This window comes from Herpailurus yagouaroundi, unplaced genomic scaffold (genome assembly GCF_014898765.1).
Source record: "Herpailurus yagouaroundi ecotype Mexico unplaced genomic scaffold, PumYag 29, whole genome shotgun sequence".
NCBI classification, from domain to species: domain Eukaryota; kingdom Metazoa; phylum Chordata; class Mammalia; order Carnivora; family Felidae; genus Herpailurus; species Herpailurus yagouaroundi.
The window spans coordinates 44,517,885-44,542,783 of NW_024412377.1; the positions used below are offsets into that span (position 1 = coordinate 44,517,885).

Sequence of the window (24,899 nt, forward strand, 5' to 3'; positions counted from 1 at the left end):
CCCACCTCATGCCAGTGGTAACCACAAGTCTGATTTCTTTTTCTATGAATTTTTTTTAGATTCCATATATAAGTGAGATCATATAGTGTTTGTCTTTCTCTGACTTATTTCACTTAGCATAATGCCTTCAAGAATCATATATAATGTAACCGATATTAGAATTTCCTCATTTTTTTAAATGGCTGAATAATAGTCCACTGGATATGTATACCACAGCTTCTTCATCCATTCATCCATCGATTGACATTTAAGTTGTTTCCATGTCTTGGCTATTATAAATGATACTTCTATGAACATGGTGTGTAGATACCTTTTTGAGCTAGTGTTTTCATACTTTTGGATGTATCCCCAGAAGTGGAATTTCTGGATAATATGGTAGTTCTATTTTTCATTTTTTGAGGATCCTTTATACTGTTTTCCATAGTGGCTGTACAAATTTCATTCCCACCAACAGTGTACAGGATTCCCTGTTCTCCAAATCCATGCCAGCATGTGTTATCTCTTACCTTTTTTTTTTTTTTTTTTTTTTTTTTTACAATGGGCATTCTAACAGGTATGGGAATCTCATTGTGGTTTTAATTTGCATCTCCCCAATGACTAGTGATGTTGAGCATCATTTTATATACCTGTTGGCCTTTTATATATATTCTTTGGAGAAATATCTATTCCAGTTATTTGCTCATTTTAATTGGATTATTTATTTATATTTTGCTATTGAGTTGTATGAATTCTTTATATGTTTTGGAATAAACCCCTTAATCAGATGTATGGTTTGCAAATATTTTTTTTCCTATTCTGTAGGTTATCTTTTCACTTTGTTTATGGTTTCCTTTGTTGAGCAGACATTTTTAGTTTGATGTAGTCCCACTTCTTTATTTTTTATTTTGTTGGTTTGTGCTTTAGGGTCATATCTGAAAACTCATTACCAAGACCATGTCAAGAGGCTTTGTTCCTGTGTTTTCTTCTATGATTTTCATGGTTTCAGGTCTTATATTTACATCTTTAATCCATTTTAATTTAATTTTTGTGAATGGAGTAAAGTAAGGATCCAGTTTCATTCCTTTATATGTGAATATCCAATTATTCCAGCAGCATTTATTGTAGAGATTGTCTTTTACCCATTGAGTATTCTTGGCTTCTTTGTCAAATATTAGTTGATCATATATTCTTGGGTTTATTTCTAGGCTCGTGATTCTGTTTAATTGGTCTATTTGTTTCTGTGGCACTACCATACAATTTTTTTTGACCAAAAAAAAAAAAATGGCAGGGCCATTCTATACTGAGGAGTTTGAATGTCATCCTGAGGGCATGGGGAACTACTGAAAGCTATTAACAGTGATATGATTGTATTTAAATTTTAGAAAGATTGTTCTGGTAGCCCAATGGGGGAGTTGAGTGGAACAGAGGTAAGACCAGAGCTTGGGGAGTATGTTAAAATTTCTGTTGCAGTTACCCAAGTGATGAATGATAGTAATGCAAGCATTAGTAGGGGCAATGGGAAGAGGGGGATGAAATACCAAGGAACTGAAATTATAGTATTAAGTATTTCTTGGATGTGTGTGGGGAGTGAGAGAAAAGAGGTCAAGAATACCATTCAGATATCTCTTGAATGAGATGACCACTACAGGAAAGATGCATGAAAAATTAAATGTGAAGGAAGGAATGATTAGAAGTATACAACAGTACTGAGACTATGAGAGTATTGAATTGAAAATTGGGGAAGTCTTCATGGAAGAAATGGTATTTGAGATGAGCCTTGAAATATGGGTAAGTTTTTATATGGAGTCAGTTTTTCTCCTTATGAGGAGGATGATGGTGTTTAAAAATGCTTGGTCTAGAGTGACGCGTCTAAGGGAGTCATTCTTTGCTTTCATAGATAGGTACGTGTTGGTAGTTCAGTGCTATTGCCATCCATCCCCTTATTTGACTGTGATAATGTTCTCAGGAGAAACACATGATAAGTAAAATGATCTCCTTTTCAGGGGGAAGATGCCAACTCTTGGGTAAAATGATGCTTCCAAGCTCCCCACTTTGTCAGGAGAAGAACCATGGCTTGAACCCACATGGCACTGAGTACAAGGCATCATGAAGCTGGATCCAAATGGAAAGTTAACCAGATGCTGCTCACCTGTCAGGTAAGGATCTGAATTGAAATAGCTCTCTCAAATAAGAGACATTTTTGCAATAGAATCAAGTCATGCTTGAACTGTATATCCTAGAGGCACAAACCCTGATATCAGGATAGCTGAGTGGGAGTTGTAGAGGATCTTCAAGGACACTGTGAACTAGACACAACTAAGGAAGGGCTTGAGTGACCTTCATTCTTTTGCTCTTGGGAAACAGTAGCTTGCATATGGCCATTTGGAAAGATGTACCATGAATCCAGGTATTAAAATTCTAATAATTGTTGTAGTTATAGTGCAATAGAATTTTATTTTATTGCTCAAATTATTCAATCTTTGGCCATTGGGAACTTTTCCAATTGTCTTCTGTGTTCTTTTGACATACCTTCAGTATGGGGGGTATTTATTTATTTTTAGCACTTGCTTGCTTTCTGGCACTGTAAGATGTTTCAGGCTCATCTTGGAGATTTCCTGCCCCGTCCTAGAATCAGTCATTTTTACAAGGAGGTCTGGTTCCTCTTTGTTTGTTTATTTTTTGTGTTTTTTTGGGGGGGTTGTTTGTTTTTGGTTAATGATATTAGAAACCAAGATCTGGGTGCTAGATGCTAGAAGTGCTTTTTGCAGCTAGGGTGCCATAGCTTCCAGCTGATAGAGCAAGGAAATACATGTGTTCATCCTAATTGGTGTATGTATGTGTATATGTGTATACACACACACACACACACACACACACACACACCTACCTATAAATACCAATATATTTAACCATCCGTGTCTATATTAAACTGAATAAAGGTTATACTGATGTCTCTAACTTGAATTCATTATACACAGGTATTTTACCCTCCTGCCCTTGATTATCTGTAATTTTTTATTTCAACCAGGAAAAACCAGGCTCCCACCATTTGTGACTCAGTTATTTAATTGTTCAATTCCAGTATATGTGGTTAATAGTTTCAGAGCTGACTTCCCATGGAAGAGAAAAAAACTATCGAGTAGAGGACAGTGCATATGTATATAGTTCCTTTTGCCTTTGCTCTTATAGACTGCACCAATTGTTAGGTAGGTTTATCTCATCCTCATGACTGATGTTGCTTCATACATTTGTACCACAGTTAGATTCCTTGGCCACATTATGCCTTCCATCCTGAGATTCCCTGATTAACTAAATCATTTTTTAAAATTTGCATATGTTACTTTCAGTCTTTGTCCTATAAAATTTTATAGGTTTTGACAAATACATTATATATCCACCATTACAGTATAATACAGAATAGTTTCACTGCCCTAAAAAAAATTCATTGTTTTAACCCTCTACCTCAAACTTCAGGAAAGAAACAACTTATGTGTTTACCAACTCTATGATTTTGCCTTTCCATAATGTCATATATGTTGGGATCTCCTGGGCCATCCCCAAGTTTGATGATTCAGTAGGAGGACTCACAGGGCTTAGCGTATAGTACTTACAGCTAAGATTTATTACATAATACAAAAGAGAGACTACAAAGTAAAATTGGGAAAAGGAAAGGCATATGGGGCAAAGGCAGGATAAAGGCACAAACTCTAAGAGTTCTCTCCTAATGGAGTCACACAGGGTGTGCTTAATTCCCTCAGCAATGAGTATGACAACATGCATAAAATATTGTCTACCAGGGAAGCTCATTAATGACTCAGTGCCCAGGGTTTTTCAAAGAGATTGGTCATATAGGTATACTCTGTATAGCATGTACCAAAGACCTGGACTCATGCAAGGAAAGATGTCCAGCTTACAACACATTGTTTGCACAACAGTTTCACAGTGATTCACTTTTATGAATTTTTGGAATGGTGGGAAACCCCCTGAAATCCAAGTCCTGAAACACCAGCCAAGCAGCAACCTTGGAAAGAGGCCTTTCTAAGGATAGCAATCTTAGGCCTTCTTTGTTAACACTTGTATGTACGTCATACAGATGAAGTCATATAGTATGTAGTCTTTTCAGACTGACTTTTTTCACTTAGCAATGTGCATTTAAGATCCATTCATGTCTTTACATGATTCAATAGCTCAACCCTTTTTATCACTGCATAGTATTCCATGTTTGGACATATCACAGTTTGTTTATCCACTCGCTTATTAAAGGACATTTTGGTTGCTTCTGGTTTTTAGAGATTATTAACAAAGCTTCTCTAAACATTTGTTTACAAGTTTTTATATGGACATGAGTTTTCTAATCAGTTGTGTACCTAGGAATGTGATTGCTTGATTGTGTGGTAAGATTATGTTTAGTGTTACAAAAAATGACCATACAGTTTTCTGAAGCATTTGTAGCATTTTGCTTTTTTACCAGCAATCAACGAGAGTTCTCATTGCTTTAAATCCTTGTTAGCAATTGGTATTATCTAATTTTTAATTTTCATTTCAGCCCTTTTAATAGTGCATGGTAGTAGTTCCTTGTTTTAATTTGGATTTCCTTAATGACAAGTGATGTTAAAAATCTTTTCTTGACATTCTATATCTTCTTTGGTGAAGTGTACATTTACACATTTTGCTCATTTTTAAATTAGGTTGTTTGTTTTTCATATATGGGTTGTAAATTTTTGTATGTGTTTTGAATGCAAATCCTTTACAAATACACTCTCCTAATCTGTGGCTTCTCTTTTCATTACCTTAACAATGGCTTTCATGGATCAAAGGTTTTAATTTTAATAAAATCCAACTTATCAATTTTTCTCTTTTCTAGATCATACTCTTTGTATAGTATCTAAAAACTCATCACCAGACTCAAAGACCCTTATTTTTTCTTCTAGAAGTTTTATAGTTTTTCTTTTACATTTCTATGATCCATTTTGAGTTAATTCTTGTGGGAGATATAAAGTTGTAAGGGCTCTGTATTGGTTTATTTTTTTGCATATAGATGTCCAATTGTTCCAGCATCGTTTGTTGAAAAGACTATCCATTCTCCATTGAATTGCCTTTGTGTCTTTGTCATAAATCAGTTGAGAATGTTTGTTTGGGTTTATTTCTAAGAACCCTATTCTGTTGCATGTATCTGTGTTTCTCTTCTTTTACAAATAGCACACCATCTTGATTACTATAGTTTATAATGAGTCTTGAAATAAGGTATTGTGTCTTGAAGCTTTTCTTCTTTGGTATGGTATTATGTTGGCTACTCTAGGTCTATTGCCTGTCCGTGTAAACTTTAGAATTAGTTTCTTGATATCTACAAAATAGCTTACATAAGTATATTTTTATTACAGGGCTTTGCAGAACCATTAGTATATTAAAGTGCATTATGAATATCTAAGGAGAATATACACTTTGCAGGATTTCCCAAACTTATTTGACTTCAGTGTTCTCCCCCTGCCCTCCCACCACCCCCCCCTGACCTATATTGCATGACCTCAGAGATAATTTCCTTCTTTTGACATAAGCAAAAACTGAAGCTCACAGAGGAGAAAGTATCTTGCTCTAGACTAGGTTAATAATTTTATTAGGATCAAGGCCTGGGCTAGAAACCTGCTTTTTGTTTTGTGGCTATAATTATATTTTGGTCATATACATACATGACATACATCTCTATCTTCAGATAATTTTGTAGTTAGGATAAAAACTCAGAGAAGCATAATATTAGATATTCTCTGTCTCAAAAGATTTCAGTGCTTCATGCTACATGAATGGATTTTCAGTCAACTTATTCTCTCAAATAATAGTGATTACATATATTACATAGAATAATTTTTTCTTATTCTGATTATTTAAAATTGTACAATTTAGTATTGGGGATAATAATAACATAAATCTTATTATCCCATACTTTTAAAGTCTATTGGAAAAAAAATAAAAAATAAAGTCTGTTGATACTCATTCAATAAACAAGGTGGGATTGGGGACATACTCGTTGAAAACTATGTCAATGTATTGAAAATACTAAAGTAGATCTGAAGCCCACCAATCTCATAGAGCCTTTATTAGCTTTAAAATTCATTCCCTGACTCTTCTCACTCTCCTCAGGCTCACGGGCTACGTTTTGTTCCTCTGTTTACTGAAACAGAGGTGTACTAATAAGTGAATCTGAAAGGCTTTCCCTAAGTGGGTTAAATTATTGGCCCCTCAGTTAAGTATTGATTCTCTTCAAAAGCTCCATCTGAAAGATCACTGACATGATCGTCAAGGTTCATGGGCTAGATGGTTTACAGAAATGACAACGTGTGTGCCTCTTTAATACCCCAGCTCTCTGCTTGGTTTATGTCTTTTTACATTATGTTTTGGGAGCGACTTGGGGGCACTACCAATGGTCGGTTCTGTTGGCAGACTTGTAGCTTTATTTATATAACTGGATTAACAGTACCTAATCATATTCTGAGGGAGAGAGTGTTCTATAGCAGTTGAATGGTAGCACTCAAAAAAGGTATGTCCAAATCTAAAGACTTGGTACCTATGAATGTGACATTACTTGGAAAAAGGGTCTTTGCAAATGTAATTAAGTTAAAGAGCTCAAGATGGGATCACCCTGGATTATCCATTGAATTATCCCTAAATTCAATGGGCCGTGTCGTTATAAGAGATAGAAAAGGAGAAGACACTGGGAAAAGAGGAGAAGGCCATGTGAAGATAAAGGCAGAGGTTAGAGTTTTATTGCCACAAGTCAATGAATGTCTGGAGCCAACAGAAGCTGTAAGAGGCCAGGAAGGATTCTTTTGTAGAGGCTTAGGAGGGAGCCTGGCTCTGCTCACACCTTGACTTTGAACCCTTGCTTCTACGACTGTGAGAGAATAAATGTCTGTTGGTTTAAACCACCAAATTTGTACCGATTTTTGACAGCAGTCACAGGAAATGCACCTTATCTTCCAAGATTTCCAACTTAAGTTTTGAAATATTCAGGGCATCTTTCTGGTAGCTTAAGGTTTATCTACCCACAAGGATCAAGGTGGAAGAGCTCTGTGAGGGGAACAACATGTGCTTTAACTCATCATAGTGTCCACGTGCCTGGATAGCTCTTGGTGTCATCATAGGTGCAATACTGTAATTTTTAAGAAATACATATTTGGCCAGTGAGATGACCAGAATATATTTCTCATATATATTTGTTTTTTGTCCATCGTTCCTGGCTCACAGATCCTAAAACCCTTGGGATTTCCTATGATGAGAGCTGCGAGGTGTCTTTGTTAAGGTAATCAGGTGACTTTTGGAAAGCACTCAACTAACCTAAAAATGGGGGCCTGGCTGATGGGAGAGCCAGCCTCATGATTAGAGGGTTGGAACGTTCAGTCCCTTTGCCCCCCACCTGTGGGGTCTGGGGATTGAGTTCATTTGCCAGTGGCCAATGACTTCATCAACCATGCCTATGTAATGAAGCCTGCATAAAACCTAAAAAGGACAAGATGCTTTGGGGTTGGTAAATGCAGGTAGGTGCTTGGAGAGTGGCATGCCTGGGGACAGCATGGAAGCTCCCTGCCCTTTTCTCACATCTTGCCCTATGAATCTCTTCCATCTTGATTTTTTCTGAGTTATACCCTTTTATAATAAACTGGTAATCTAATAAGTAAGGTGTTTCTGCTCTAGCAAATTAATTGAACCTGAGAAGGAGGTCTTGGGAAACTGATCTATAGCCAGTCAGTCAGAAGTACAGGTAATAAGCTGGGCTTCTGACTGGCATCAAAAGTGTCTGTAGGAGGACAGTCTTATGGGATTCAACCTATGGGATCTGATAATATTTTTGGGTAAATTGAATTGAATTCTGACTTTGAGAACTGCTTGTTGGTGTGGGGAGACACCCTCTTCCAGAAAGCAGAAGTGACTTACCTATATGTTTTTAATTTATTTATTCATGTTGCCCAATTCTTGGGTTTATTTACTTGTTTTAACTTGATCATCTTGGCAATGGAGAGAGACCCATGGTTGATAAAATATCCATGTCTGTAAGTGGCTGATGACCGGTTTTACTTATAGATATGAAAGGTATATATTATTTTACATATTATTGCCATTTAAACTTCTCACTCTTAGCCCTTTGGAAAGAGACTTAAGAGTACACTGCTGATTTTAAGGCTCTCAGAGACTGTAAACAAACCCTAAAATCATAAAAAAATCTTGTGGTTTTGTAAATATGCCATTGAAATACAAAAATAGCATTAAGTTTTGTTCATTACTTTCTCTTCATTTTATTGTCATGATACAATTTCCTGCACTTTTGGAATAGCTAAGTAACTATCTACCTTTTTCTAGTTTAAACAATCTGTTCTACATATAAATAACTGAATCTTCATACGTCTCAGCTTTGATTATGTATTTCCCCCACTTAAATGCTTTATCTTGTCTACAAATGTCTACAGAGGGAGGCCCAAACCGCTTAACCTGGACCTAGCCAATCTTTTCAGCTTTATTCCTACCTCCTGCTTATTAAAAGTGCAGAGAGATCCTCCTGACCCATAGACAATGCTTTTCAAACTTTAATGCACGTATGGTTCACTTGGGGGATCTTGCTATAATGCAGATTCTGATTCAGTACATCTGGGGTGGGAACCTGGGTTCTTGCCTTTCTAACAAGTTCTCAGATGAAGCTGATAAAGCTAGTCCAAGAATGACACTTTGAGTAGCAAGACTCTGACAATATGCCCTTCTCCTATATGCAATCATCACATTTTATCGTTCTGTGTTTAGTAACTCTCTTTCCCTTACTGGTGATTGTGTCCCGGAGGACCATAGATCATACTGGACCTATTAGTTTCACTGTTAAATCCCTTAGCACCCATCAAAATGAATCTGAGATTCTTAATACTCTGCTTTGAACAGGGCCTAATTTCCCCCTTTTCTTTAAGCTTCAGGCAGTGAATTGAATCCAGAGAAGGAAAGTGACCTCTCCAGGATAACATTACGAATTTAGTGGCAAAGCTGGGGCTAGTAACTGGTCTCTGAAATAAATACCAACTGTGGCACAAAACTTCAAGTAAAGTTCTTAGGACAAGTAGCACATTATTCAGAACTTGCCCCCAGGTATTGGATACTTAACATAGAACTCCCACTGCAAGCCCTTTGGCAAATTGCAAATGTCTGAGAAAAGACAAGAAATACCTCTGGGGCATTTCTCAGAGTCCATGGAGGCTCCACAATTAGACTAATAGCTTATAGGATAACTAGAGTGTAGCCAATTGAGAAGGATTGACCTAATTCTTCCTTTTTAAGTACCTTAATTTTATGCATCAGGTAATTAATTGAATGACTTAGTGATTACAGATGCTTTTTCTATCTCCAGCCTGGAATGAACACAAGTTGCATCAGAAATGTAGGTGGGAGTGGGAGAGATCAGGGCACGGGCCACTTGATCAGAGCCTGCACATTATTATTACATGCTGTAATAATAATAAAAAAAAATTACTGTGGTCTTTATATTTATCTGAGTAATGTATTTATCTGCCTAGTAGGAGGAAAATACAGGTAATGCCCCAAAATAACTTCTAGGACTAGATCATGGTTTCTCAACTTTGGAAGTATGTATTGACAATTGGGGCCAGATGATTCTATATTTTAGAGAGCTATCCTGTCTGTAGGATGTTTAACACTTCTTGACTTCTACTCACTAGATTCCAGTAGCCATTCTTCCTCTCTCCACCCTCACACCCCAAGTTATGACAATGAAAATGTCTCCAAGCATTGTCAATTGCCTCCTGGACAAAAAAGGGAAAAAAATCTCCCAGTTGAGAACAAGTGGACTAGACCATTGGTCAGACTAAGTATGTCTACAGGGTTGTTGCATACAGCTACACAAATTGTATAGTAACAATTACACAGAATGCCATGCTCATAGATTTCAATAATGTTTGGGGCAACTTTTTTCAGATTTTGATAATATCTGCAATCCAATATTTTGTCATTTAATAAATATTTTTATAAAAAATATTTTAAATATTTATTTATTTTTGAGAGGGAGCACACATGAGTGAGGGAAGGGAAGAGAGAAGGGGGGACAGAGGATTTCAGGTGAGTTCTGTGCCCAATGTGGGACTCAAACTCATGAACTGTGAGATCATGATCTGAGCCGAAGTCAGACGCTTAACCAACTGAGCCACCCAGGTGCCCCAGTAATGATCTTCATAGAATAAGAGCCTTCCACATTTAAATTCACTGGTATGAATTTGCAGAAGCTGTGTGCCTATCAGAATATCTGATGACTTTAATGTCTAAGAGGATAATCCATTGGTCACCTTGATCTCCACAACTGTTCTTATCTTCCAGCCCACCTCATCCTAGACCTTGTTATCATTAGTAATTGTATCACCTCTGAAATTGTCATTTCAAATATCTTTCTCTCTAATCACAAACCTTTGTGCTTCTGACTTGATTTCTCATCTAGTTCTCCCGACAGTATTTAGACACCACTTATGTCTCTAATACATTTGATGTCACCATTTTGCATCACTGACAATGTCCCTCTTATGCTAGTTGTCTCTTTACCCAGTTCACATTTACTTGTCCATCATGGTGATCATTCCCTTGTAAAAGCCCTCAATAACCTTGCCTTACCAACCTTGTAATGTGTTTGCCTGGCTAAACCCAATGCAGATTGAATCTAATTATTTACCTTATCTGTATCCGTATCTAAACAGATGAACATCTGCACGTAAGTGGAAAAGACACATACGGTATAGTGATTAATCCACTGCAGTTTAAATTCAAGACCACAAACCTCAAAGGGGCACTCACGTTGCCTAGAATTCACATCCTGGTGACTTTGTTTTCTCCTCTCTGAGACAACTCTCTCAGATGTCTTTCACCCGCTCAGAAGTATTAGCACACTTGTACCCTCACTCTTATCTGATAACTTTGCCTCAAAAACAGAAGCAGAGGGAACTCTCATATACACGTTATCAAATCCAGAACACATCTTTCTTTGGACTCCAATTCTCTATCTTGTATCTTTTCGCTCCCTCTATAAAGGGCCAAGTCTCTTGTCTCCCCGCTTCTGTAACTTCCTCAAGGATTTACCTTCGGTAGTTCCCCCATCCCCTGCATTACAATTTCTTCCTTTTAACGAAATCATTCCCATTGCATATAAATATACTCTAGTTTCTCACGTTTTACATTACCCTCTAACTGTGCAGCTTCTATTCTTCTATCATCATATTTCTCTCTTCTTCACCGTAAATTTTGAAAGATTGGTCTGCTTTCATTCACTGGATCTGGGTCCTTATCTCCCACTGTGTCTTCATCCACCCCAGTCTGGCTTTTACCATTGCTGCTTCTCACACCATTCCTGTCTATGGTCATCGTGTTGCCAAAACTAATGGACACTTCTCTGAACTTCTTACTCACCATTAATGGTAGCCAGTCTCTCCTTCATGAAACCCTTCTCCTGGTGTCTAGGATATCACCCTCTCACATTTCTTGAATCTTTATATATTTTTATTTATTTATTTATTTATTTATTTATTTATTTATTTATTTAGTTGTTGTAGTTGTTGTTGCTTTAATTGTTAGTGTTCTCCACTGGTTGGTCCTAGACCATGCTCTGCCTATACATTCTCCTACAATGATCTCATCTACCGCATGGCTTTAAATATCAAATGGATGAGGGATTTCATCAAATCTTTATCCTGTATTCTTTTCTGTGTTTCAGATTTATATATCCATCTGACTCCTTACTATGTATAATTGAATGTAAGATGCCATTTTCAAAACAGAGTTTTGGGGGGCTCCTGGGTGGCTTAGTCAGTTAAATAAATGCCTGACTCTTGGTTTCAGCTCAGGTCATGATCTCTTATTTCGTGGGTTTGAGTCCTATGTTGGGCTCCTGGCTGATGGTGCAGAGCTTGCTACGGATTCTCTCTTCCTCTCTTTTCCCCTCCTCTGCTTGCTCTCTTTCTCTCTCAAAATAAATAAATAAACTTAAAAAAATTAAAACAGAAAAAAATATTGAATTTTTCTTTCCTCTCCTTCCATGCCCCTCCAACTTTCTCATATCATTAAATGGCACCTTCACCCACCCCAGTCCGCTCAGAACCCACTCAAGACGAAACCCCAGGAGTCAACCTTGATATGTTCCTTACTTTCATTCCCGACTTAGAATCATGGTGTTTCATTCTGTTTCTGAAAAATATCTTCTTTCTCTGGTCAAAGAGCAACAGTACCAAAAACTTATTAAAGGTGACAAGACAGATTTTATTTAGGCTTTATTCAGCAGGGGATAGAAACTCTAGTATAAACTGAGCTCACCTCCAGTTAAGACAAAGGTAACTGAGATTTTTTAAGTGATTACAGGAAACAAGGAAGGACCATGGGGAAGTGAAAGGAGGGTGATAAAAAGGGACTGGGGGCTGTGGGAAGTGGAAAATTACAGAAAGGAATAAGTGGAGAATTACCAAAAATGATTTGGCAGTGTGAGTTGGAACAATGCACATTTTGTAGTTTGGCAGCATTGTGTTTTCTATGAGTAAAGACTCAGCAATGGAGCTAGGGTCACCTTTAGGGACATGGCCTAGTACAAGTAGAAGCCAGGCTCAAGTTTAGTCAAATCTCTTAGCATAGTGTTTGTGCAAATCCTTTGTGCCACAAAGGAGTTTATAGTTCATACCCTCTTCATTATTACCACCTGATCCCTCACTTATCCTCTGGACTTAGGAAGGAGCCTCTTCAATGGTCTCCTTGTATACATTCTTGCCCAGTGCCAGTTAAATCATGTGTTCATTGGCCATTAAAGACATACAAGTCAAAACCACAATGACATACCATCACATACCCATTCCAGCGTATGAAAAAGACAATAATGAGTGTCAGTGAGGGTGGAAAAAAAATGTAGCCTTCTCAGTGCTGGTGGGAACATAAAATGGTACAGTCACTTTGGAAAATTTTGGCAGTTTCTTAAAATGTTAAACATTGAGTTACTACATGACTGGGCAATTCCATTTGGAGATACCCACCCAAGAGAAATGAAAACATATGTCTACACTAAAACTATACCTGAATGTTGTTACCTGTCCATTGTGGATCAGCATAGGGGCTCTGCTTCTTGCTGTCCATTTGAGAACATGGAATGATGAAGCAGCTACCATTCCTACCAACAATTGCTAGTTGTTGTTCCAGAGGAAAAACATAACTGTGGCAGATCTTACATCAGCAATTAAGTGATACATATTACTTCTGCTCTGAATTTAGAGGCTAGAATTAGTCACAAGTCCCCATCCAATAGAAGAATAAAGAAGGAAAATCCTTGGAGGTGGAGAACCAGAAATGGGCAGCAAGCGTACCAGTGACTCTGTTGTCTGTGCCCTGGGCTTGGTATGATTTCTCTTCAACTCTGTGCAGAGCTGGCTTCTCACACTTCTCACACTTTAGTTCCCAAGACTTCCCTGAGAGCACTTCTGTAACAAGTTCATCCCAAGCAGTGCCTCTCCCTCTTGTGCAATCCTTTTGAGTTCTATGTCTCCTCCTCCAATGTGTTATGACACTGCTTAATTTGTGTTTTGAAATTGTTTGGTAAATTTGTCTGTTTTACTATGGATTAACTCTTCCCACTACAATGTAAACTTTTTGAGGCTGTAATTTGTATTCTCTGTTTTATTCATTACTGAATCCCCAGCTTTAAGAGCAATGCTTAACAAGCTCATAATAGAAAATCAATAAATATTAACTAAATGAAAGAATGGACATTTTTTTTACCTCCATCGCATTTTTTATGCTGTTCCTTCTTCCTCTTCTTTCAAACAAAATACTATACATTGTCTAATGTTCAGCTTAATTTCATCTTCATTATAAAGCCTTTGCCTAATTAGAGGTAATTTCTAACTTAACCATGCTCTCAAAAATTTTTATTTTTTTAATAGAAAATACCCTTTTATCTTTGTAATTGTATGCATGACTCTCCATTATTTCCTATTCCATACTTTGAATTAGATTTAAGAACCCTATTAAAACTAAATATTAGGTCTCATAAGTATTTTATATCCCAGTGCTCAGCTCATTTAACAAATATTTACTGAACATCTGTGTTCTAGGCAATGTTCCAGGTGCTGAGGATAAAGTAGTAAACACACAGACAGAGTCCCTGCCCTCGTGAGACTTATCTTTTACTGGGACAGACCACCCCACAAATAAATACATGAAATTATTAAGATGTGATAAGCATTTTGAAGAAAATTAGAGTAAGGGAGATACATAGCAAAGAGGGAGTGTTGGTCAGGGAAGGCTTTTCTGAAATGTGATATTTGAATAGAGAGCTGCTGAAATGAAGATGTAAGCCGTAAACATCTGGGAAAAGTATGCTTTGGGCAGAGAGGACAGCAGGCACAAAGGCCATGAGATGGTAATGAACCAGAAGAAGACTATTATGTGGATGGGTGGAATTGGGACCACATTTGACGCAGGGCCTCTGTAGGCTGCATGGTAGTTTTACATTTTGTTAGTGCGCATTAATAGATTTTGAACAGATCAAGATTCTTTAAATCATCAAATCAGCTCTCACTCCATGTTCTGTGTAGAGAATAGTCTGTGGGGAAGGAATGTGGAACCAAAAAAAACCAGTTAAGAAGCTGTTTGATAGATCAGACAAGGGAGGATTAGCGTGATAGTGAAGAGGTGTTTCATAAGTGGCTGCAAGATCAGTGATGAGTGTAGCATCCAGGGAGCCAGGTGAAGAAAGTGTTTCTTTCTTTCTTTTTTCCTTTTTTCAAAAATTTTTATTTATTTTGAGAGAGAGAGGGAGAGAGAGAATCCTAGGTAGGCTCTTCACTGTCAGTGACCTAAGCTGGAATCAAGAGTCAGACGATTAACCAGCTAGGCCATCCAGGCACCTCAAGAAAGTGTTTCAATAAGGAGGAGGACCAAATAAATGAATGCTTTGGAGGAGTTGAGCAGAGACTTGCTAGTCATTGGTGGGCTGAAAAAATATGGTTTCCCTGGAGTAGTACAGACAAAATCCTGACCAGAGAGATTCCAAGAAAAGATGGAAGATGAAAAGTGGGGGCAGAGAATATAGACTGTGATGGAGTTTTACTATAAAAAAGGAGCAGATAAGTAGAGAAAGAAAGTATTATTTTGCATAAAAATGATTACTTAATGGATTGAAATTCAAAACCAACACTTTTTTTTTTTTAATTTTTTTTTCAACGTTTATTTATTTTTGGGACAGAGAGAGACAGAGCATGAACGGGGGAGGGGCAGAGAGAGAGGGAGACACAGAATCGGAAACAGGCTCCAGGTTCTGAGCCATCAGCCCAGAGCCTGACGCGGGGCTCGAACTCACGGACCGCGAGATCGTGACCTGGCTGAAGTCGGACGCTTAACCGACTGCGCCACCCAGGCACCCCTCAAAACCAACACTTCTAAGGAAAGATAGGAGGCAATGGATTTATTGGTAATTATTGGTCACTCACTCTAATCTTAAGTGGAAGCTTGAGGTCTTTCAGTTAAGAAGACCTCCTCTCTCCACTATCTTCTCTTTCTGCTTCTTTAATCTCTCTCTCTCTGCTGGGGGAGGAGAAAGAACTCACTATGGATCAGGGATGAAAGGGACTCTAAGGACCAGCCAGCCCATATTGCTAATAGTAAGTTCTAGAGGAAAGCAATAAAGGGAAAACCTGTAGATTTGTCCTAGGCGAAGTCTCTCTTGTCCCTTTTAGAATTGCTCCTTCTTATTCCCATCCTTTCTTGGCCATGATATTCTTTTTGGGTTTCTGCCCAGTGCTTTTGAATTTCACTTTCCAGAAAGCCGGTTGTCCTGGCCAGAACTCTTAATTAAAGATTGAAAAAAAAATAGAGAGAGGTGGGGGAGGAGAGAGGAGAAGAGAGGGGGGCAGTGAGAAGGGAGGAGAGAGAGAAAATTAAAACAATAAAAAACAAGGCAAAAAACCAACTCTAATTGATTCAGTTTAGAATGAGGAATCAATTCTTTTTGTATTTTTCCTTAGCAAAGAAATAAGATCGTAATTTTTTTTTAATGTTTATTTATTTTTGAGAGACAGAGAGACAGAGTGACAGTGGGGGAGGGGCAGAGAGAGAGGGAGACACAGAATCTGAAGCAGGCTCCGGGATCCGGGCTGTCAGCACAGAGCCTGACATGGGGCTTGAACCCACAAACTGTGAGATCGTGACCTGAGCCGAAGTCAGATGCTCAACCGACTGAGCCACCCAGGCACCCCAAAGAAATAAGATCTTAAAAATATATGTATATTATCAGGCTGTGGACAGAAGAAAATGTAAAAAAAAAAAAAAGAAAGAAAAGAAGCAATCCTTTGACTGTTTTTAGTTTTTACTAATGTCCAGCAAACATTAACTTATGGGCCATGGGGCACCTGAGTGGCTCAGTCAGTTAAGCATCTGACTTCAGCTCAGGTTTGTGGGTTTGAGCCCCGTGTTGGGCTCCACACTGTCAGTGTGGAGTCTATGTGGGATTCTTTTTCCCGCCCTCTCCCTCTCTCTCTGCCCCTTCCACGCTTGTGCTTTTTTTCTCTTTCTCTCTCAAAATAAACTTTAAAAACAAAGCAAAATAAACAAAAAACCAAGAACTTATGGGCCAAACCTGGCTTACTATCTATTAGTGTAAATAAAGTTTTATTGGACCATAGCCATGCTAATTTGTTTACATATTGTCAGTGGCTGCTTTAATTCTTTTTTTTTCAACGTTTATTTATTTTTGGGACAGAGAGAGACAGAGCATGAACGGGGGAGGGGCAGAGAGAGAGGGAGACACAGAATCGGAAACACGCTCCAGGCTCTGAGCCATCAGCCCAGAGCCTGACGCGGGGCTCGAACTCTCGGACCGCGAGATCGTGACCTGGTTGAAGTCGGACGCTTAACTGACTGCACCACCCAGGCGCCCCTATCAGTGGCTGCTTTAATGCTACAACAACAGTGTTGAGTAGTTGCAAAAAAGAATTAGTTTAAACTGTTTTTTAGTTCAAAATCCTAAAATGTTTAGTATCTGGCCATTTTCAGAAAAGTTTGCTCACCCCCTGGTCTGTACTAACATTTCCCAAAATTGCCTTCAGTGACATTACCTCAGTGGTAATGAACACACAGGAATGGAAACTCCAAATTAAACAAGATTAAGCTTATTTCCTCACTGTAGGACTTTACAGAGCCTTTAATATTTCACTATGGATGTGAGTCTCTAAAAGGGGATAAAATGTACCTTGTAGGTTTCAGAATAAAATCTTAGAGAATTAAGATGGTACAATGGTTTTGATTTCTAAAAATGCCTAAATTCTGGCCTGAAAGACACCTCTTCTTTCCATGAGGTCTCTGGACAAGTAATATCCACACAGAAAAATAGAGTGAGACCAAAATGCCACAGTATTAACAGCTGCTCAAGTGTCTAGTCCCTCACTGCAGAGCTCTCCTGCAAATGGTGACAGTGAAACACACAACTTATAATAGTAAGTTACATAAAGTGCTTCCTACCCTCCCCCTGACTTAAATCTTGGGGTATTACCATCTCATGGTAGACTCATGGATAAAGGGCTTCTAAGGGGATTGTTGGGGAGCAGTATGGCAGCTTTGCAGATCGGGTCCTAGCCTAAATTATGTGCTTGGGAAAGATGAGAGAATGATCAGAGTCATGCCTGCACAAAAGCACCGGTTTGTAAATGGAAGTGTAAGAGAGAGAATAGAATCTTGTTTATGCTTTCAAGGTGCAGTGTTTGTATCTGATACTAACAATGGTCCAGTCAGTGTTCTGGAACTCTGAACAATTGGATATGTAATTCCTTCCCACATGCAATTCCTCCTTCTTTGCTGTTGGTGGAGACAATTAAAGAAGTGCCCTGGCATGGTGAGAGGATGCTGTAGTGTGCCTTTCTTTATAATTTGCTGATTTTCCCTAACTTTTCTGACTTCCATATTTTTTTGTTTTTTTATGGAATTCATCATGAGACCACCATGAATCTTCTAGGACACACCCTTAGAGAAAGTTGGCCTAAGCCAGTGGTCCTCAGACTTTAGTAGGTATAAGAATTCTTGGAGATACTTAATAATAATTCATATTCCTGTATTTGTATTCCACCTGAGAGGTTCCATTTAGCAGGTTCAAGAATCTGCCTTGTTTTAACAAACTCCCCAAGTAGTTCCAAATAAGGTAGTCCGTTGGTCATATTTTGAGGATCAACTGTCTTGACACTGGCTGGAGAAGCAAAAGAAGTCTTCTTTTAAACTATCATTTTTAAGTGGTTTTCCTAGAGTTTGCAATATATATTTACAAAAAAGCTAAGTCCACTTTCACTCTTCTTTATCGCTAATAACTTTCCTTACTTTGAAGTCTGTTATGTCTGAAATTAATATAGTTATTTTTGCTTTATTCTGATTGGTGTTATCATGGTATATTTGTTTCTGCCCATTTACTTTTAATTTATGTGTGTGTTTACATTTAGCATGGATTTCTTATAGACAACCTACAGTTGGGTCATGTTTTTGGATACACTCTGACAATCTCTGTCTTTTAATTGCATGTAGACCATTGACATTTAATGTGATCATTGGTACAAATGGATTAATATCTATGTGTCATATTCCTACTGTTTTCTTTTTCTTGCCCTTGCTCTTTGTTCCTGTTTTTGTCTTCCATTCTTTTTTTCTTTTGCCTTTTGTGATTGTAATTGAGTATTTTATATGATCCATTATGTGTGTGTGTGTGTGTGTGTGTGTGTGTGTGTATTTGCATATCAATTATATTTCTTTTCTACTTTATTTAGTGGGTACAAAAGGAGTCTTTAAGCTGACATGCAATCCTACCCAACTCAGCAGAGAGGGTTGGAATAGAACTCCAGGCTGGGGAACTAAGTTTGCATTTTACTCCAAAATCAAATATCTCCTTGGGAAACCTCTGACACAGGTAGGCAGATGTTCTAGACTTTTAGTTTTATATTTGAACAAACTTAACTCTCAGAGGCATGATTAACAAATTGGACCTAGGAAAATTTGGAAGTCTTAAAGATTATAGGCATTCATTATATGTTATGAACAGTTGAGTCATTTTCATTAAAAAAAAAAAAAGTATTTGGAGGAGTCTTTTTTTTTTAAGTTTGTTTATTTGTTTAAAGAGAATGAATCAGAGAGAGGCAGAGAGAGAGGGAGAGAGAATCCCAGGCAGGCTCCTCATGGTCAGTATAGAGCCAAAGGCAGGGCTCAAGCTCATGAACTGTGGCTCATATCATGATCTGAGCCAAAATCAAGAGTTGAACGCTCAACTGACTGAGCCACCCAGGTGTCCCAATATTTGGAGGAGCTTTTAGGGTAAGACCTCAGACAGCCTAAGATTCAGTTCTTTGGGTTATCTGAATATGCTTTCTGGGAAGTTATAACATCTCCTTTTCTGGAAATTATTTTTTCCAGAACATTATGAATATTAGATGACATGAGAGAGCTCAACGAGTTTGCAGACTGTTTATAAGAGAGATGAAGATTTACTAGAACAACTAAAATAGAGCTATCTGCAAAGAGAATGAGCTGCCTTGGCAGGCAGCAAACTTACATAACTAAAATGTACAAGTCTAAGATAGGTTGTGGAGGGAATTCAAATATCTCACCAGTTCTAGGGTTTTAAACTTTATTTTTATTTTTAATATAATTTATTGTCAAATTAGCTAACATACAGTGTGCAAAGTGTGCTCTTAGTTTTGGGGGTAGATTCCTGTGGTTCATCACTTATATACAACACCCAGCGCTCATCCCAACAAGTGTCCTCCTCAGTGTCCATAACCCATTTTCTCCTCTCCCCTACCCCCACCCACCCTCATAAATTTTAAAGTCCTTACCAGTTCTGAAATCCTAAATCTGATGTATAATCATTGCATGCCATGTTTTTGTTGTTGTTGGAAAACAATGGCAATTTTGTATTTTATTTCTGTAAAAATAACATATGTGTCCACTTGGGGGTAGTAAAGTATTTTTTCAGTATCTCTAGGGAGTCTTCTGTATTTCCTCTGCAAATACATTATATGTATAAGTGAAAACAATACCAACTAGATGTTATTTTATGTCTTTTATTTTGTAAGTGACAGTTTCTTCTAGTGTATAAACAAACACAATAGGAATTATGAACAAACACAGATTTTATTTCCCTTTTTTCCCTGTAATACCCAGGAATTAAAAACATACAAATTAAAATTGTTTTATCAGCAACACATATGCCCAGAGGCTGAATGACATTAGTGTTAATTCTTTAATGGTAGTTTCATTATGTTCAATTCAATTCAATTCAATTCAGTAAGATAGTCCCAAGATGGTTTGAAAATTCCTGTGTTATAAAGATACACTAACACTTGAATCATTCTCCTCTTAAACAGTTTCAAGACTTTTACATTTTTATTATAATAACAGTAACATAACAATTTACTGCAAAACTTAGTGGGTTAAAATAATGCATCTTTGGGGCATGTGGGTGGCTCAGTCAGTTAAGCAGCTGACTCTTGGTTTTGGCTCATGGTTTTTAAGTTCAAGCCCTGCATCGGGCTCTGTGCTGACAGTGCAGACCCTGTTTGGGATTCTCTCTCTCTCTCTCTCTCTCTCTCTCTCTCTGCCCTTACCCTGATTATGGTCATACTCTCTTTCTCAAAATAAATAAATAACCTTAAAATAATGCATCTTTCTTCCCTCATAGTTTTTATGGGTCAAGAATCTGGGTACAGCTCAGCTGATAACCCTGGCTCAGAATTTCTCTTGAGGCTGCAATCAGGGTGTCCACAGGCCTGCAGTCCCTTCAAGGCTTGACTGGGTTAGGATCTGCTTCCAAACTCACTGACAGCTAGCTTCTCCAGAGAATGCTATGTAAAGAGGGAGGAAGAGCCTGCTCAGTAGAGAAGGCAGAGTCTTTTCGTAACCTACTCTTGGAAGTGATGTCAGTCATTTCTCTCATATTCTATTTGTTAGAAGCAAGTCATTAAAGTCCAACCCACACTCAAGGGGAGGGGGATACCTAGGACATGAGTACCAAAATATAGGTATCATTATAGGGGTCCGTTTAATAGGCTGCCTAACACAGATGCAGATTTCACATTTTAACTTATTTCTCTTTTGAAAAATTACTCAACAGCATTCAATAGTTAATGGGATTTTTATTTTATGGATGTGGTGACCAGAATCTGTCTTGTACTGGTGTCAGTAGACATGATTCTAGTCCTTCCTCTGTGTTGACCAGCTGCAACACCTCAGGCATTTAAATCCTGAATTGTAGTTTTCTTGTCAACAAAAAGAGGCAGTACGATTATACTCTTTACTCTCCTTTGTAGCTTGGACATTCTTTCCCAACAAATGATCAAGTTCTGTGCTAAGGGGGTCCAACTGTTTTTCCTTTAGATAAGAGTTCCTCAGTCTCAGCACTATTGACATTTTGGGTCTGAGGATTCTTTTTGTTGGGTGAATGCTGTCTTGGACATTCGAGGATGTTGAAAATCACCCCCGGCCTCTACTCACTAGATGTCACGAATAGCTCCTCTCTTTGTGACAATAAAAAATGTCTCTGACTTGGAGGACCACAGATCTAAGCAAAGCTAACATACAAAAATTATTTGCTTTTCTGTAATATCTTGATTTTTTCCCTTAAGGAAAAAAATATATATAAATTAATAAATATACAGATGTTAATAGTTTGCAAGAATTTGTAATTTAAAAGAGAGGTGATCTTTTGAGGTAGAAATTTAAGACCTAGAGATAAGGTGTTTCTGGTGACTATAGAAGGGTGGGTAGGGGGCAGGGGTAGGACCCTATTCATGCTAAGCATGAATCATACTTATCCTACAGAAAAAATTACTAGAGAATAATTTCTAGGAGCCACAGAAGTGATTGTGTGAAAGTACTCATGAGTCCTGTGATGGTTAATTTTACATGTCAACTTGACTGGGTCATGCAGTGCCCAAACATTTGGTCAAACATTATTCTGGGTGTATCCATGAGGGTGTTTCTTGGATGAGATTAACATTTGGATCCATTTGAATGAGCAGACTGAGTAAAGAAGATTGCCCTCTCTGATGTGGGTTGGTCTCATCCAATCAATTGAAGACCCGAATAGACCAAAAAGGTTGAGTAAGAGGGAAGTTTGCCTGCTTGATTGCACTGGATCACTGGTCTTCCATCCTTGGACTGGAAATTATGCCATTAGCTTGTCCCTACTGGTTCTCAGGCCTTCAGACTCAGACTGGAACTCTACTGCTAGCTCTCTTGGGTCTCCAGCTTGATTACCACAGATTCTTAGTCTTCTCAGTTTTCATAATAACATGAGCCAATTTCTTCTGTTAAGAGTGTGTGTGTGTGTGTGTGTGTGTGTGTGTGTGTGTGTGTCTCCATCTTACTGGCTCTATTTCTCTAGAGAATCCTGACTAATGCAAGCCCTGAGGGAATTTATAAATAAAAGAAAAGATGGTCATGGGAAGACTTCTGGGGAAAATAGTTGAGAAGAAAATAGTTGAAAAGAGGATGGATAGGAGAAGTTAAGAAAAGTCATAACTTTTCTAAGAATCATATTCCAGGCCTCAGCACTATGTAACACTTGGAAAGTCTCTCTTTTTGCCACAGGTTCCTCCTTTTGCCATTCTCAACTCCTAGGCACTGTAGACAAGGAATCTCTCCTTGACCAAACTTTAGTCAGGCTCCTTTAAACCTTCTTTTTGATAAAGTTTCTTCTTGGCCCCCATCTTTGGGACTCTGAGTCCAGTTTTAGCAGTGGATCCTGCTAAGCCAGTTTATAGAGCATCCTCCTTCCCATTGACATCTGATCAAGTTCTTTAATTCTACCCTTTATCTAAAGAAGTTCTGCTTCCCCTCCCCCGCCCTTGATACTTAACCAAGTTCCTCTTAGTAATTTTGCATCCACTCCCTCACCCTGACCATTGGCCATAAATCCCCACTGGGTTCTGTTGTGTTTGAGTTGAGTTCAGTCTCTCTCCCCTATTGCAGTAGTCTATCCCTTATTACAGTTTTCTTACATAGAGTCTTCCTCACCATTTTTGACAAGTTCCTAGTGCAATTTTTGTTTTATTTTACACTACACTGCAATGAAAGCTCCAGTAAATAAAAATTACAGGGGGCAGATTAAGACTAGATTCTTAGATATTTCTTCAATTCATGTCAACGTGTGATTTTAATTTTTTTTCTACTCAGAATGAACCATGTAACAGTTACCTAGGCATGTCTTAAAGCTATGCCTTTCTGTCAAAAATCGGTCCATATGTAGGGAGTATAAGGTAATTTTATAGCTAATCAAGTAGATATAAACCTATTGATAAAATCTTCTTTAGTGAGACACAAAGACTAATATTATGTATGTAAGAATTATGCTATTTTTAGATTTTGCTTTGTTTTCTGAATTATCCAGATTATAGATTCTCCTCATTCATTCAAATGTAGTGAGATCTGAAATTGGAGTCAGGAGAAATCAGTCCAAATATCAACCCTGCCACTCACTGTCTTATCTTGGACTAGTCTCTTTTTTTTTTTTTTTTTTTTTTTTTTTTTTGCTTTAGATTGGTGGTATAGATTTGTAGCTAAGAGTTGGAGGTCTAAATTTAGAACGGAATTAAACCTCATCTTCAACATTTATTAGCTGTGTGACCTTGGGTAAATTATTTAATTTCTCTGTTTCAATGTATTTTTCTTCTATGGAATGGGGATTATAATAGTGCCCATTTCTTGTGACGTTCTTGGGAAGGTTAAATAAGATGATAAATGTAAAGCTCTTAGCACAGTAGCTGGAAAAGTCTCAATAAATGTTGATAGTTGAAAGGCACATTGGGCTAGATGATCTTGAAGGCTCCTTCATGTTCTAGTTATCTATAAATTTTCTAAGTTACATAGGCATTCAAAATAGGCTGCATGTCTCCATTTGGTTAGGGCCAGGGTTAAGAATAGATAATGAAAGAATGAATATAAATTTTCTTTTAGTGGGTAAATTTGAATCCCCATAGATTCAACAGATTGAGAATAAGGGTGTACTTGTTATTCATTGTGTTTTTAGGTCTAGATCAATGTCTGCCACTTGGTGTATATTTAGCATTTACTGGAAAGGGAAAGTGGATAAAATATAGCATGTAGAGCAATTAAGAACAGTTCCAGGTCAGACTTCCTGCCTTGACCACTAGTCCTCTCACTTCTTTGTATAAATGGCAACTCTGTTACCTAAGACTCAATTATCTCATTTGTCCAATGGGGATTGTTACAAGCTTTACTTGATAAAAATGTCAAGCACATGACCCACTGTGTGCTTCGTCTAAGTGATTAGTAAATAGCCATATATGATCCAAATCTGATATTGAGGTTCAGACACATAATACAGCTAAACATTCATTTCTACATGTGTTGGAGATAGTGTAATGGTGAGTACCCCTGAGGCTTATCTTCTTTTCATTCCTCTCTGAGCTTCGTGTCTATGCTAGAATGACCACATTACCTGGATCCTTAGCCTCCTAAGTCTTCTAATTCTGAGAGTCCAAAAGAAGACATTTAATTCCACAGATGAAGACATGCCAAAGGCCTTTTAAGACAATTAATATGCTTGGTCATCCTTAGCAGCCTGGGAGCCTTGTGGTTTTGCTGACTGCTCTATCATAATATTGATTAATCTTTCATGTAACAAAGAAACAATCTTTAATGCATATTTGTGCCTTCATTATTAATGAAATCCTAGCAGTTGGTGATACAATCTTGGGCAGTTTGTTTATCTGTTGGAAATGACTACAAAAAACACCTGACACATTTCCTGATATAGAGCTCATTTAAATCTTACATTTGAATGCTGCCAGTGAGAGTTACATTCTCTAAAAATTGTAAACAAAGTGAAATGGCATCAAAAAATATATCTTCATGAAGCAATAAATGCCTCC

The 24,899-nt window shown here is 37.8% G+C and overlaps 1 protein-coding gene across 1 annotated transcript in view; it reads right to left on the reverse strand.

Moving 5' to 3' along the window:
* Positions 1–2,811: 2,811 nt before the first annotated feature.
* Positions 2,812–24,899, reverse strand: part of NMUR2 (neuromedin U receptor 2) — a 40,671-nt gene continuing 18,583 nt past the window's right edge. The window contains exon 5 of the transcript XR_005797751.1: positions 2,812–2,862. The gene's annotated coding sequence lies outside the window, so the exon portion shown is untranslated. The remainder of the gene's footprint in view (positions 2,863–24,899) is intronic.